The sequence below is a fragment of the Amblyomma americanum genome, chromosome 2 (assembly GCF_052857255.1).
Source record: "Amblyomma americanum isolate KBUSLIRL-KWMA chromosome 2, ASM5285725v1, whole genome shotgun sequence".
Lineage (NCBI taxonomy): Eukaryota > Metazoa > Arthropoda > Arachnida > Ixodida > Ixodidae > Amblyomma > Amblyomma americanum.
Genome location: NC_135498.1, coordinates 165,470,491 through 165,483,717, shown reverse-complemented (window position 1 = coordinate 165,483,717; position 13,227 = coordinate 165,470,491). Strand labels below are relative to the sequence as shown.

At 49.9% G+C, this 13,227-nt stretch overlaps 1 protein-coding gene across 1 annotated transcript in view; it reads right to left on the bottom strand.

The window, feature by feature from the left end:
* LOC144119246 (scoloptoxin SSD14-like) overlaps positions 1 to 2,269 on the bottom strand; it is a 71,202-nt gene extending 68,933 nt beyond the window's left edge. The window contains exons 1-2 of the mRNA XM_077651915.1: positions 2,211 to 2,269; positions 38 to 186 (exon numbers count right to left, since the gene is read on the bottom strand). The gene's annotated coding sequence lies outside the window, so the exon portion shown is untranslated. The remainder of the gene's footprint in view (positions 1 to 37; positions 187 to 2,210) is intronic.
* Between the last annotated feature and the right edge of the window lie 10,958 nt (positions 2,270 to 13,227).

Here is a 13,227-nt window from a genome sequence, read left to right as displayed (position 1 = left end):
CAAAAGGCAAATTCGAGAGAAAAAATAGAACTCTCACCTGCAATAAAGCTATGATCAACTCCAGCCAAGCGCCGGCCACAGACTGCGCACAGTGCTCGTTGACGGCACCTTTTATCCTACTGGAATTCAGCGGGGGCGGGGCAGGAAACGCTCAGCACGATGCCCTGGTCATAGTGTCGCGGTCACCTAGCACGATAAAGTAGTTATATAGAAATCAATGTTAGCAAGCCCCCACCCCTGCCGTTTGCGCGATAAGCTCTAAAAGCAGAGAATTTCTAATTGTAAAAGGGCGATTGGGAGACAGCGACGATTCCTGTAGTGAAATATAATGTCTCGTACAGATTTGAGAATAAGCTGTTATGAGTAGTGAAAATAAAAAAGATAGAGCGACAATTCCACTGCAGTACAGTTATTCCTGCCATGGTTACTGTTTTAAAAATTAGGCAGCGACAGCCACTTTCAACCAATCTGATCTCTTTGTAGTTCCTGGCGAAACATTCTTAGTCTTGACATGCGGATGATCAGATTTTGAAGGAGAAGAAGCTGTACGACACTTCTGAGATGTCATTTCAATATCTCACTGACAATCGTTAGAGAGGGAGACTGGGTCATGGTCTATTACACCCACAGGCGTGCAGGCAGAAGAGGTGGATGGGTGAATATTATCTACAGTTGCATAGGAGGGATGACAGGTAGACTATGTTAAGGTACCTAAAGCTGCGGAAGGGCCACGGAAATGACTTGTGATAATGCATCATTGAACGTACTAATCATGCGGTCAAGTACACCAGCAATAGCCTTCTCTACCACAGCGACAGCGACTTTGTTAAGCTTGCCTCCACATCAGGAGCGGTCGTGCGGACAACACTTGCGTACGGTATCTGTGTTCTGCCAAGTAAAGCATAAGCATCCGCCTGCGAGCACCTGTCGCGCTTAATAATGTCCGAGACACTCTGTTCATCGGCACACTTCGAGCAGGTGAGATCGTCAGCGGTGCAATCAGAGTGAGAAAGGAAACAGCTAAATGACTTAGAACGGAAAACGTCTGAAGCATGATCACCGCCGCAAACGCGGCAGCGCGTTGGCGGCTTGCAGGATTTTCCACTGTGACCTAAACGCCAATGGAAAATCTTGCTACTGATCCGGAGTACCCGGCTTCTTACCCGACCGCGGCGGCTGCGTTTTTATGGAGGCAAAACGCTAAGGCGCCTGTGTGCTGTGCGATGTCAGTGCACCTTAAAGATCCCCAGGTGGTCGAAATTATTCCGGAGCCCTCCACTACGGCGCCTCTTTCTTCCTTCCTTCTTTCACCCGTTCCTTTATCCCTTCCCTTACGGCGCTGTTCACGTGTCCAACGATATATGAGGCAGATACTGCGCCATTTGCTTTCCCCAAAAAACAAATTATTATTATTATTATTATTCAACGCCAGCAGTTCTTGCACTGTAATGGTCGGGGCCACAGTGGGTGAACACGGTACAACAGACGAAACTTTGATCTCACATGGGCAGTAGAACCCCCCAAAGTTGCGATAACTGATTCAGTTGGTATACGAGACTATGTTGCAGTGGTAAACTCAGAGGTTGCCAACACCGGCGTCACGGAAGTCTTCAAGAATTTCTCCCGGCGTAGTGGAGAGATCCACACCGCGGAATATTCCTGTTAAGCAGGCAAGTTGGTCAGGATTAAACGCTTTCACCGGGAGTGAGGCGAAAGAAGTGCACTGCAGCATGTCTGCAACACAATCCAAGTCAGCTTAATTGCACAAAATCATCTTTTGCCAAATCGTCGCACCTCGAAAATCTCTAGATATCGGCTGGTCGCAACCTTCAGCTGCTCCTGGACAATACGGAGTTTCTTTCAATTACACCATCGCTGCAGGGCGCCACAGTGATAAGCTTGGCACTGTTTTGACAAAAAGACCTAACTGGCATGTTTTCAGCCGCGTAAGCAGGCAACTACTTTCAGCAGGCAAATGGCGCACCGGGTTACCGGACCTGCGCCCCGGGGAAGACGCAGCCATGACCGTAAGCCTACAGAGACACTAGGCCTACATTCTAAGGGGGAAAACCTGGTCAAATCCCCCACTCGCGGAACGGCCTCACGAGGATTTGACGACAGGCCTTCTGGCCTGTCGGCAAAGGCAGGCAGAACATCAGTGGCACAGAGACGCGCTTGAGCACCTAGGCCAGAAAGGTCGGTTTTCTTACCCTGGAGATGCAGAGATGGAACGGACACTGGACGAGTGGAGCGAGGCGTCTTTTTCCACTGCACGGGCTCGCAAGCGCGCGTTCTCTCAGTTACGATGGCTGTCAGTGTGGCTTTATTGCGCGTGGTTCATGAAAAATGCTGAAGCAAACTTTCTCTATATTATAAAGAAAATTGATATTAAAAGTAAATGAATATGCCCCAACAAGTCCATTCTGCTGGAACAAATGCACGACACGCGCTGCACAAAATTACGTAAGGCCTTCAGCTGCAAACAGAAAACTCGAAGAAGAAGACGCGAAAGCTCATTGATATATTTTTCAAAGCTCAAGTTTGGCGCTAAAATTTGGTCGCAATCTCCTATGGAAATTTCCTTGTTTATGCCACTACACCTTGGTCAATACCTCCATGTGGGTATGTGGCATATTTTACGAGGAAGAAGACGAAGAAGCTTATCTCTGTCCCCCGATTCTTGGCTGAATCCCCAGTGTGAATATGTGCCGTATTTTGAAAGGTTAACAACATATCTTGCAGTAAATACACCAGCTGCTAAAGATCGCACAGTTGCCCTCTTCATTCCGGAAAACCGGCGATCGGTGTTCCTTTAGTCTTTAATGCACCACAATATGTTTAACCTACCACCGACTATATCGGCAATTAAAAAGTTAAGCAAAGGTTTAACACGGCTTAACGTAATCAGACACATCGAAAGGTGAAGGTTATGCGAAGTTATATGGCTAGTCTCGGTCTTGCTTGATTGACATTTAGGTCGTTTGGTCGAGTATAACTGCTGCTGAGTGCAACAACGCTCCTTTTATACTAACCGAAGAGTCTGTAGCTATTGCAAGGCTATCACTCAAGCTCTGCAAGGCGAGTTGGCGGAGGTGAAAAACATTTATGTGCAGATACACTTAAGGACGTTATGCACGAGCTGACCCAGAGGGGGCCAGCCCTTACAAGTATCCGGTGGAGGACCCTAGTTCGGGACCCCGGAGGCGTCGGCCGCCGCCCAGGCTCGCCCGACCAAGGCCCGTTGGGCGTGCAGGTCAGAGCAGCCGAGAAGGGTCGCCAGTCCTCGCTGGGTTGGGTTGTGGTGAGGGGAGACAGCAGGGTTGGCGTATCGCCTTCTCCAAAACAGCGCCGACTCCAGAAACCCCGCTCACCGGCATATCGTTTGGGCTCCTGCTCACATATGCTTTAAGCAAAATCAGGCAGGTTACGCCGCTGCCCGCGCGCTCTCTCACCAGGCACGCCCCTCCGATCACGACGATCAGGAACCCGAATTTCACTCCAGCTTCAAACACATTGTTTTACTTTAATAATCTGGCCACGGCCTTTATCCCCGCCCGTATAATGGTCTCTCAAAAGCAGAGGAGCGGCTTCTGCTTCGCCTGTATACTAATACTTTGCTGGGCCCGGCAGCTCTCAAACACTTTGACCCTTCTTTTTCGGGCTGCTGTCCGCACTGTGCGGAGAAGTCTTCGGATATCTACCACATGATATGGGCCTGCCGCTCCAATCCTGCAACACGAGCGCGGTGACGACGGCAGCGCGGCGCAGCTGGCGCGTAGTGACGTCATGACGGTCACGTGATGCGACTCGGCAACGGCGGCCCGCCCTCCTCTCCCGCTCCTCGGTTCAAGGCCACATGAAGCACGCGCAGAACAAGTTACGGACGGGAGTAATAAAGGTTTTGCTTTAAAAACCAGGAAAACCAGAAACCAGTTGAAATAAGCGGAGCTTAGCAAGAACATTAAACGCACACGCAAAAAATTAGCTCTGGCTTAACCACTGCTGAACCTGGTTAGAGAGCGCAAGCTGTGGTGTATCGCGAAAGTAGACGCGGCTTCGCGTCTGTAGAGTGCGCTGCGCACACTGCGGCCTATTCTACCGCTCTCTACCGGCGAATCGAAAAGTCAGAGGTCAAGGTCAAAAGTCATGTGGTGTGACCGCATGGTGGACAACACATGGTAAGTCATATAGCTACACTTGACCTCTGGTTCACTTGAAGGTCAACCGGAAACGAAGGGTAAAATCGCCTTTACATAGAGTAGCGAAGCTTTCGCTTCAAAATTAGCTGCGGATTAACTACTGCCGAACCTGATTAGAGAGCGAAAGCTGTGTTGTATCGGACAAGTAGACGCCGCTTGGCGTCTGTAACGTTGAGTGCGTTCCGCACACTGGATAGGCAGCGCGCCCACAATGTCACCCTGGCAAGTGGCAGTTAGATTAATGGTTGATCGCGAGAGGTTGGTCACCCAATGAACGCTGCTGCCTATTGCTGCAGTGCCGCGGGTCTGGGCAGCGCTAATGCATGCATCCCACATCTATCTGCACCGCCCCGTACCTCAAAGCGCGATTGAGACATCCACTGACCCAGGAAGCCAGTTGTGCGCCCTTCCCTCCCTGAAAATCGTCGCAGTCTAGAACGTTGTCAACAGCAACGCCAATGAACGCAATGAACGCCGACGGCTTATATAAACACCGGGAAAAATTAATGTGGATTGGCTTAGCTAATCCACGATATACAAAGTGAAACAAGCCGGCGTTCACACTGTCAATTGGCGTTGGCGTTGACAATGTTCTAGACGGCGATGGCTTTGAGCCAAGGAAGACGCATAACTGGCTGCTTGGATATGCGCACGCCTCATTCGTGCTTTGATACATGTGGCGGTGGTGAGAGAGAGTTGTGGCCAGAATGCATTAGCGCTGACAGCGTTGTGACTGACATGCGGCACTCTAGCAATAGCTAGGCCGTAACGCTCACTTGGTGACCCATCTCTCGCGATCAACCTTTAACTGCATTCCACCTCCCATGTTGGCAGGGAAGGCGCGCTGCCTATCCAGCCTGCGGAACGCAGTCAAAGTAGGCTTTTGCAGTAGGACACCAACGCCACCTAGATGAAAGCGACATTGAGGTCTCCACTGAAGTTCCTATGTTCGAACCCGACCGCGGCGGCTGCGTTTTTATGGAGGAAGAACGGTAAGGCGCCCGTGTTCTGCGCGATGTCAGTGCACGTTAAAGATCCCCAGATGGTAGAAATTATTCCGGAGCGCTCCACTACGGCACCTCTTTCTTTCTTCTTCCACTCCCTCCTTTATCCCTTCCCATACGACACGCTTTTACCCGCCGCGGTGGCTCAGTGGTTAGGGTGCTCGGCTACTGATCCGGAGTTACCGGGTTCGAACCCGGCCGCGGCGGCTGCATTTTTATGGAGGAAAAATGGTAAGGCGCCCGTGTGCTGCGCGATGTCAGTGCACGTTAAAGATCCCCAGGTGGTCGAAATTATTCCGGAGCGCTTCACTACGGCACCTCTTTCTTTCTTCTTCCACTCCCTCCTTTATCCCTTCTCATACGACACGCTTTTACCCGCCGCGGTGGCTCAGTGGTTAGGGCGCTCGGCTACTGATCCGGAGTTCCCGGGTTCGAACCCGGCCGCGGCAGCTGCGTTTTCATGGATGCAAAACGGCAAGGCGTCCGTGTGCTGTGCGATGTCAGTGCACGCTAACAATCCCCAGGTGGTCGAAATTATTCCGGAGCCCTCCACTACGGCACCTCCTTCTTCCTTTCTTCTTTCACTCCCTCCCTTATCCCTTCCCTTACGGCTCGGTTCAGGTGTCCAACGTTATAACAGACAGATACTGCGCCATTTCCTTTCCCCTAAAACCAATTTTTAATTTCAATTTCCTAGAAAAACGAATTACAAATTACCGTTAAATTGCCCTTACCGCCCTCCAGTAAGAGGAAACAAACACAGGCGGCGATCACATCAATGTAAAGCTTTCGCTTTAAATTTAAGTGAGAACTTTGGTCTGCTTACGTGCAGCGAAGGCAAAAGCATCAGTGTGTCGTCGTGAGCGCTTGACTTCGACGCAGCAGGCGCACTGAGAAATGAAGTTCGTTGATTGAACAATTTTTATTGCCATCAGAAACGATGTTTGTCCCCGACCCTGGCACGTAGGTCTGGAAGACGGGTGTTGCGTTTCCGCGGTTAAAGGCTGGCTGGCAGTCCTTGACAGGTAGCGGCCTCTTCCGCCGTATGGATGGTGGTGCGCTGGAGCTCAGGGACCGGGCTTCTTAGCAGGGTATTCCAGGCTTCTCTACTATAAATATTTTTGCCCACCCCGAGAGAATTTTGGCACTCCGAAATTATGTGTTCAAGTGTCCCTCTCGCCCCAAGTGTGTACATCGATCATACGGCCTCTGCTCTGGCTAAACGAGGCAAACCAATACCGTGTTCATAAATGTATTTGTTTGTACCGCCTCCACGCGACAGCTTCTATATTATTTAATTTTGGGTCTAGCGGGGTACCAGGCTACGTTTCACTTTGTAATGATCAAGAATTTCCGCGTAATTTTGCTTTTATCTAGGGCTACCCGAAAATAGAGAACTTGGGCTAGCTCGCACGCCACCTCGTTACCGGGGACAACGGCGTGTGGGGGTGTCCAAATTAACTGAATTTTCCCATCAAGCGGTTGTTGGCTAAGAACCTTGGCCGCTTCCAGTGAAGCCCTGCCTCTTCCAAAGTTTTGAATGGCAGTTTTACTGTCGCTTACCGCGAATTTCGCTTTTGGTCCTACGCAGGCGAGCGCCATAGGAACTTCCTCCGCAGCCTGTATACTGTAACCTCGGATAGCTGCCGCGGAGACAGGATCCCTTTAGTCATTGACGACATAAGCTACTGCCGCTCCCGTCTTGTCACCCACCGCATCAACATACGCAATGTCGGCTTTCTCAATATTATTGAACCTCAGCTCTAGAGCCTGGGCTCTCTTGGCCCTGCGTTCTGCGTTGAACTCCGGGTGCATATTTTTCGGGAAGGGGGAGTACCAAGGAGTTCCTTCGTTCATTCGGTTTAAAATTTCAATTTGATCTCTCTTTCGGGATTTATTTTAACTTTTTCTAGGATTACCCCACCTGTTTCTATGATCGCCTAGACCATCAGCGATCATTGCGGCACTCTCCTCCTTGAGCATTGGTAAGCGTATGTACACCTATATCTAAGCATTCCTTACTAACCGCACGGCCAAACTTCACTTCGGTCCCCACACATCCCGCCCATACACCCTTAGTGGGTTGGCGCCCCCCAGAGATCTGTCCTCTCCCCTTTCCTCTTCAATGTCACTATCATCCTCCTTGCCCGCGAACTACAAACGATCCCTCACCTTCGGCATACACTCTATGCTGATGATATCACTCTATAGACCACCCATGGCACTGATGAGACATCGAGAATAATCTGCAGTCGGCAGCTACCCTCACCCAAACACATGCGCGGAGTATCGGCCCGCCAAGCGGGAGATGTTTGACTGGATATCTCGCCCATAAAGACTAAAGCATAAAGTCCTTTCCTGGAGCAAGTGCCGCGCTTTACATAAGAAGGAAAATTCCACGTTTCTCTAAGCGTTACCGGTCTTTGAGCGGATGACTTTGAGGTAGCGTATTTGAGAATACAGCCTGGCTTTCGAACCCTTTCTATTGCATCCGTGTACGTGTCCCCGCGAAAGCAGGTAGCATTTGATTGGTTTCTACAGCAGCTCTGCGACCGCTGCCAAGCTCCTCGAATCATCTGCAGTGACTTCAACGCCCGTCATGCCGTCTGAAGGGACAGGAACACACATTCCTGTGGACGCAAACTCGTAGACATTATTGACAGTTTGGACCTGTGGGTTGCCAATGACGGAATCCTCACTTTCTTCTGGCCTCCAGGCTTAGCGACAGCTATAGACCTGACTCAGCATTCACTTCACGTCCGCGTGAGGTGGCCAACAGCGCATGAGCGCATGGGTAGTGACCATTATCCGATATTTGTGTTTGCTGCCGACTTTCTTATGCGTGGTCCTAAAATCAGCAATGCGGTCCACTGGGACAAGTATAGAGAGCACCTAGAACGTGTTTCTGGTAATGCTATTGACAAAATGATTTCTAGTAAGATGGCAGCAACTCGGGCGGTCAAGTTACCTGATCATTTTCCGGCCCCGGATTTAAAACTCGGGAACCGCTGCGCAGCAAGAAGAGCGGAGTGCCAACTCACGCGGAAGAAGGACGACAGGGACTTGAACGCGACCTTGAATAAGCTGAATTCTGTCATTCGACGGCACACGAACAAGCTGTACAGGTCGCAATGGGCCTCATTCTGTGCTAGTTTGACGGTGTTCTCACCGATAACGAGAATATGGCGAGTTATTGACAGCTTTGCTGTTGAATCTCGCCCTTGGAAGCCTTTTGAAGCTCTTGCAATACGCAAGGAAAAACCAATTACGTACTTGGCTGAGGAATTTACAGACGCACTTGTGCGTGCTAATTCTGGAATGGATACATATACACCACCTGCTTCCTTCAGGTCTATCACGAACGTCCCGTTCACGCTTTATTAGCTTCAGACTGCGCTCAGTGGCGCTCAATGAGCTTCAGTGGCCTGCGGCGCCGGTATGCACCAGGTCCTGACGGCATCACCAACCAAATGCTGCATAATCTGCCCCTGGAACTCAGGAAGGAGCTCCTAAATTTCATCATTCGAGTTTGGGAGACTGGAAATATTCCCCTGTCATGGAAGATGGCATATGTAGTTCCTGTACTGAAGCTTGGCAAGGACATGATAGACCTTGCCTCATAACGTCCTGTGTCATTGAGCTCTTATGTAGCTGGTCTTTTCCGAGCCTGTAATGTGCGGTCACAATTCCCCATGTGAACGAAAAGCACAGCTCTCATTTGGCACCAGCGCGTTCGCTCGTACTTGAACGTTTGGAAACAGAGTACGCCCGCCATCTTAAAATTTTCCCGGAGGGTTCTGTGGACAAGGCCAAACAAGCTAGCGCAGCGGCTTTTTACATTCCTTCTTTGGACTTTAATTGGTATGTACCTTTGACTGCTGCCGTACCCTCCAAAACGGCCGAAAGTGTTGCTATTGAGGCGGCTTTACGGAAGTTAGGGTCCTGTCCGGCTCGACCTATTGTCATCTTACTGATTCAAAATCTACCCTTCAGAGGTAAGAGCGCGGAACCCCTACTGATGCCTTGTCTATAAGCTCTGTACGCTTGGTGCAGACCCTACATAGCAGAGGCTTTACTCTATTTTTCCAATGGGTGCCCTCTCAAATAGGAGTCAATGGCAATGAGGTGGCAGACATTCTCGCCCATAAAGCTCTGTCAAGGAATCCATCAAAAAAAGTACCTCAAGATGAAAAAAGTATCTGGAAAAATTCACAGTACAGTTCAGGACATTGTCTACCCGAGTGGAAGCCAGACATGCAGAAGGGAGGCTGCGCGCCTTCTAACATTTCTGCAGGACGCGGATCTTGTTTCTAAATGTTGACAGGAGGAACTGACTATGGTCTACTGTGATTGAATATATGCGTAGATAGTGTCTTCTGAAGTGGGCTATGTTATACTGTGAGTGAATGTGTGGATGGATTGTGGCACTGCTATGGACTATGCTCTAGGTTGAGGTTGAGGTGTTGAATGCTACAGGTGGGGTTAGCCTTGCTTTATCTGCCGGCAATTCCTCCACCGCAGCGCCCTTCGGTATTAACAATGCCGCATCTACCCCGCTAAGCGCACAGTCTCGTATAATAGCACACATTCTCTCCCGCAGTCACCATCTATGCACACAATCAATCGACACAGTTCACATCACAGTCCACTCCAGAAGTCACCATCTATGCACATATTCAGTCACAGTAGAACATAGGCCATTGTAGTGCCACACTCCATACACACATTCACTCACAGTATAAAGTAGTCCACTCCGGAAGACACCATCTACGCACACATTCAATCACAGTAGGCCATAGTCCGTTCCTGCTGTCACCATTTAAAAACAAGATCCTTGTTCTGCAGAAATGATAAAAGAAGGCGTGCAGCCTCCCTTCTGCATGTCTGGTTTCCACTCGGGTAGACAATGTCCTGCACTGTGCTGCGACGGGTTCCTGTCTTGAAGGAAGCGAACACCACATGCCTTTCCGCGTTGTACTCTGGGCAGTACATAATATAATGTTCGATATCCCCGCACACACCACATAAAGCGCAGAGCGGAGACGATGCTATGCCGGTCTTATGCATCCATGCAGGAGTGCGAGCAGAGGCCGTGCGAATTAGATGTAGAAGGGTCGCCTGAGATCTTCTCAGTCCCTTGGTCACACATGGCTTGTGGGACGCACTCCACAGGATACTGAAGTGATCGAGCACCGTTTTCCTGCAGAGACTTTTCCCATCTTGAGTCACTTTTTATGACGGAATCCTTGAGAGAGCTTTATGGGCGAGATTGTCTGCCACCTCATTACCGTTGGCTCCTATGTGAGAGGGCACCCACTGGAAATGTAGAGTAAAGCATCTGCTGTGCAGATTCTGCACCAAGCGCAGAGAGCTTAGAGACAAGGCATCAGTAGGGAATCCGCGCTCAAACCTCTGAAGGGCAGATTTTGAATCAGTTAGGATGACAGCAGGTTGAGCCGGACAAGACCCTAACCTCCGTAAAGCCGCCTCAATAGCAACACTTTCGGCCGTTGTGGAGGATACGACAGCAGTACAGCGTATGGACCACTTACAGTTCAAAGAAGGAATGTAAAAAGCCGCTGCGCTAGCTTGTTTGACCTTGTCCACAGAACCATCCGTGAAAATTTGAAGATGGCAGGCATACTCTGTTTCCAACTATTCCAATACAAGCGAACGCGTTGCTGCCAAAGAAGAGCTGCGCTTTGCGGTCACATGGGGAATTGTGACCTTACAGTCGAGGGTCGGAAAAGACCAGGGGGGTTTCAAGCGTCTCATTTGCCTTCGGACATTAATGCCTAAAGAACTAAGAGTATTGAGTGCCAAGTAAGCCTTCGACTCATATCTCTTGCAGAGCCGCTGGAGAAGGAATCGCCCAGCTACCGTCTCTCCTAAGCGGTCAAGATGCATTAATAGTCTCTGAGAAGCGATAAGGCTAAGAGGTTTCGATAGGGACTCATGAAGTACTGCCTTATTCGCAGCCGCCTGAGGAACTCCAATGGCTCTTCTTAGGCCCTTTCTGTGGACAACTTCGAGACGCTCAAGTTGTGATGCCGAGGGCGAAATTAAAGGTAATTGATACATTATCCGGCTCACCACCAGCGCTTCATGAACTTTGACCATTGAAGAAGGATGGTTTCCCCATTGCTCACGTGCAATTCTACGGATCACATTGAGACGAGCCGCCGCGGTGGCAGAGTGGTTACGGCGCTCGGTTGCTGGCCCAAAAGACGCGGGTTCGATCCCGGCCGCGGCAGTCGAATTTCGATGGAGGCGAAATTCTAGAGGCCCGTGTACTGTGCGATGTCAGTGCACGTTAAAGAACCACAGGTGGTAGAAATTTCCGGAGTCCTTCACTACGGCATCTCTCATAGCCTGAATCGCTTTGGGACGTTGAACCCCCATAAAACCAAACCAAACCAAACAATGAGACGAGAAGATATAGATGAAACAATCGCGTCTACAGCTTTTCGCCACTGTAGACGGGAGTCAATAATAACGCCCAGGACACGCGCGTGGTTGAATTGACGGACACAAGAGTGACCGATGTCTATCTTCAACCGCGCTTGACGTCTTCCTACACCTGGAAAAAGAATAAAGCCGGATTTGTCCACTGACAGAGACAACCCCACACCTTGAAGGTAAGCTTGTGCCGAAAGTATAGCCTGTCGAGCTATCAGGGCTAATCGCTTGTGTTGGTAGCCAGTAATCCAAATACAGATGTCGTCAGCATAAAGTGACATACGCACTTGCCTGCAACTTTTTTTAACGAATCGGGTAGGCCAGCCATTACGGCGTTAAAGAGCGTGGGGGAAAGAACACTTCCTTGAGGCACACCTCGTGATAGAACCCTTTCGGTGCTTAACGTAATCCTTAACCGTACACGAACCGCGCGATCACTTATAAACTTGTAAATGAATCTTAACATATGGCCTTGTATGCCCATGCCTTGCAAACTGTTTAGAATTGAGCTCTGAAGCACGCTGTCGTAAGCTTTCGCAACATCAAGAAAAATGGCTAAGGTGGAAAGGCCGAAAGCTCTCTGGTGTTCAATGTGTCTGATCAAGCCTAAGACGCTATCTTGGGCACTAAGACCTCGGCGGAATCCTGTCACACATGATGCCAGTGCCTTGCTGTCCTCAAGCCACCTTGATAAGCGTTCATTTACCAGCTTCTCCATCAACTTAGCTACACAGGAGGTCAATGTTACAGGGCGATACGAGGCAAGGTCTGTCATGTCTTTGCCAGGCTTCAGTACTGGAACTACATGTGCCACCTTCCATGACGGAGGAACATCGCCAGTCTCCCAAACCCGATTGATGAAGTTGAGGAGCTCCTGTCTGAGTTGCAGGGGCAGATTATGCAGCATTTGGTTGGTGATGCCGTCAGGACCTGGTGCACACCGGCGCCGCAGGCCACTAAAGCTCACTGAGCGCCACTGAGCGCAGTCTGAAGCTCACAAAGCGTGAACGCGACGTTCGTGATAGACCTGAAGGAAGCAGGTGGTGTATATGTATCCATTCCAGAATCAGCAAGCACAAATGCGTCTGCAAATTTCTCTGCCAAGTACGTAATTGGTTTTTCCTTGCGTATTAGAAGAGCTTCAAAAGGCTTCGAAGGGCGAGATTCTCCAGCAAGGCTGCCAATAACCCGCCATATTCTCGTTATCGGTGAGAACACAGTCAAACTAGCACAGAATGAGGCCCATTGCGACCTGTAAAGCTTGTTCGTATGCCGTCTAATAGCAGAATTCAGCCTATTGAAGGTCGTCTTCAGTTGCCTGTCGTCCTTCTTCCGCACGAGTTGGCGCTCCGCCCTGCTTCTCGCTGCGCAAAGGTTCCTGAGTTTTAAATCCGGGGCCGGAAAATGGTCAGGTAACTTGACCGCCGTAGTTGCTGCTACCTTACTAGAAATCATTTTGTCCACAACATCACCAGAAACACGTTCTAGGTGCTTTCTGTACTTGTCCCAGTTGACCATGTTGCTAATTTTAGGACCATGCATACGAAAGTCGGCAGCTAACACAA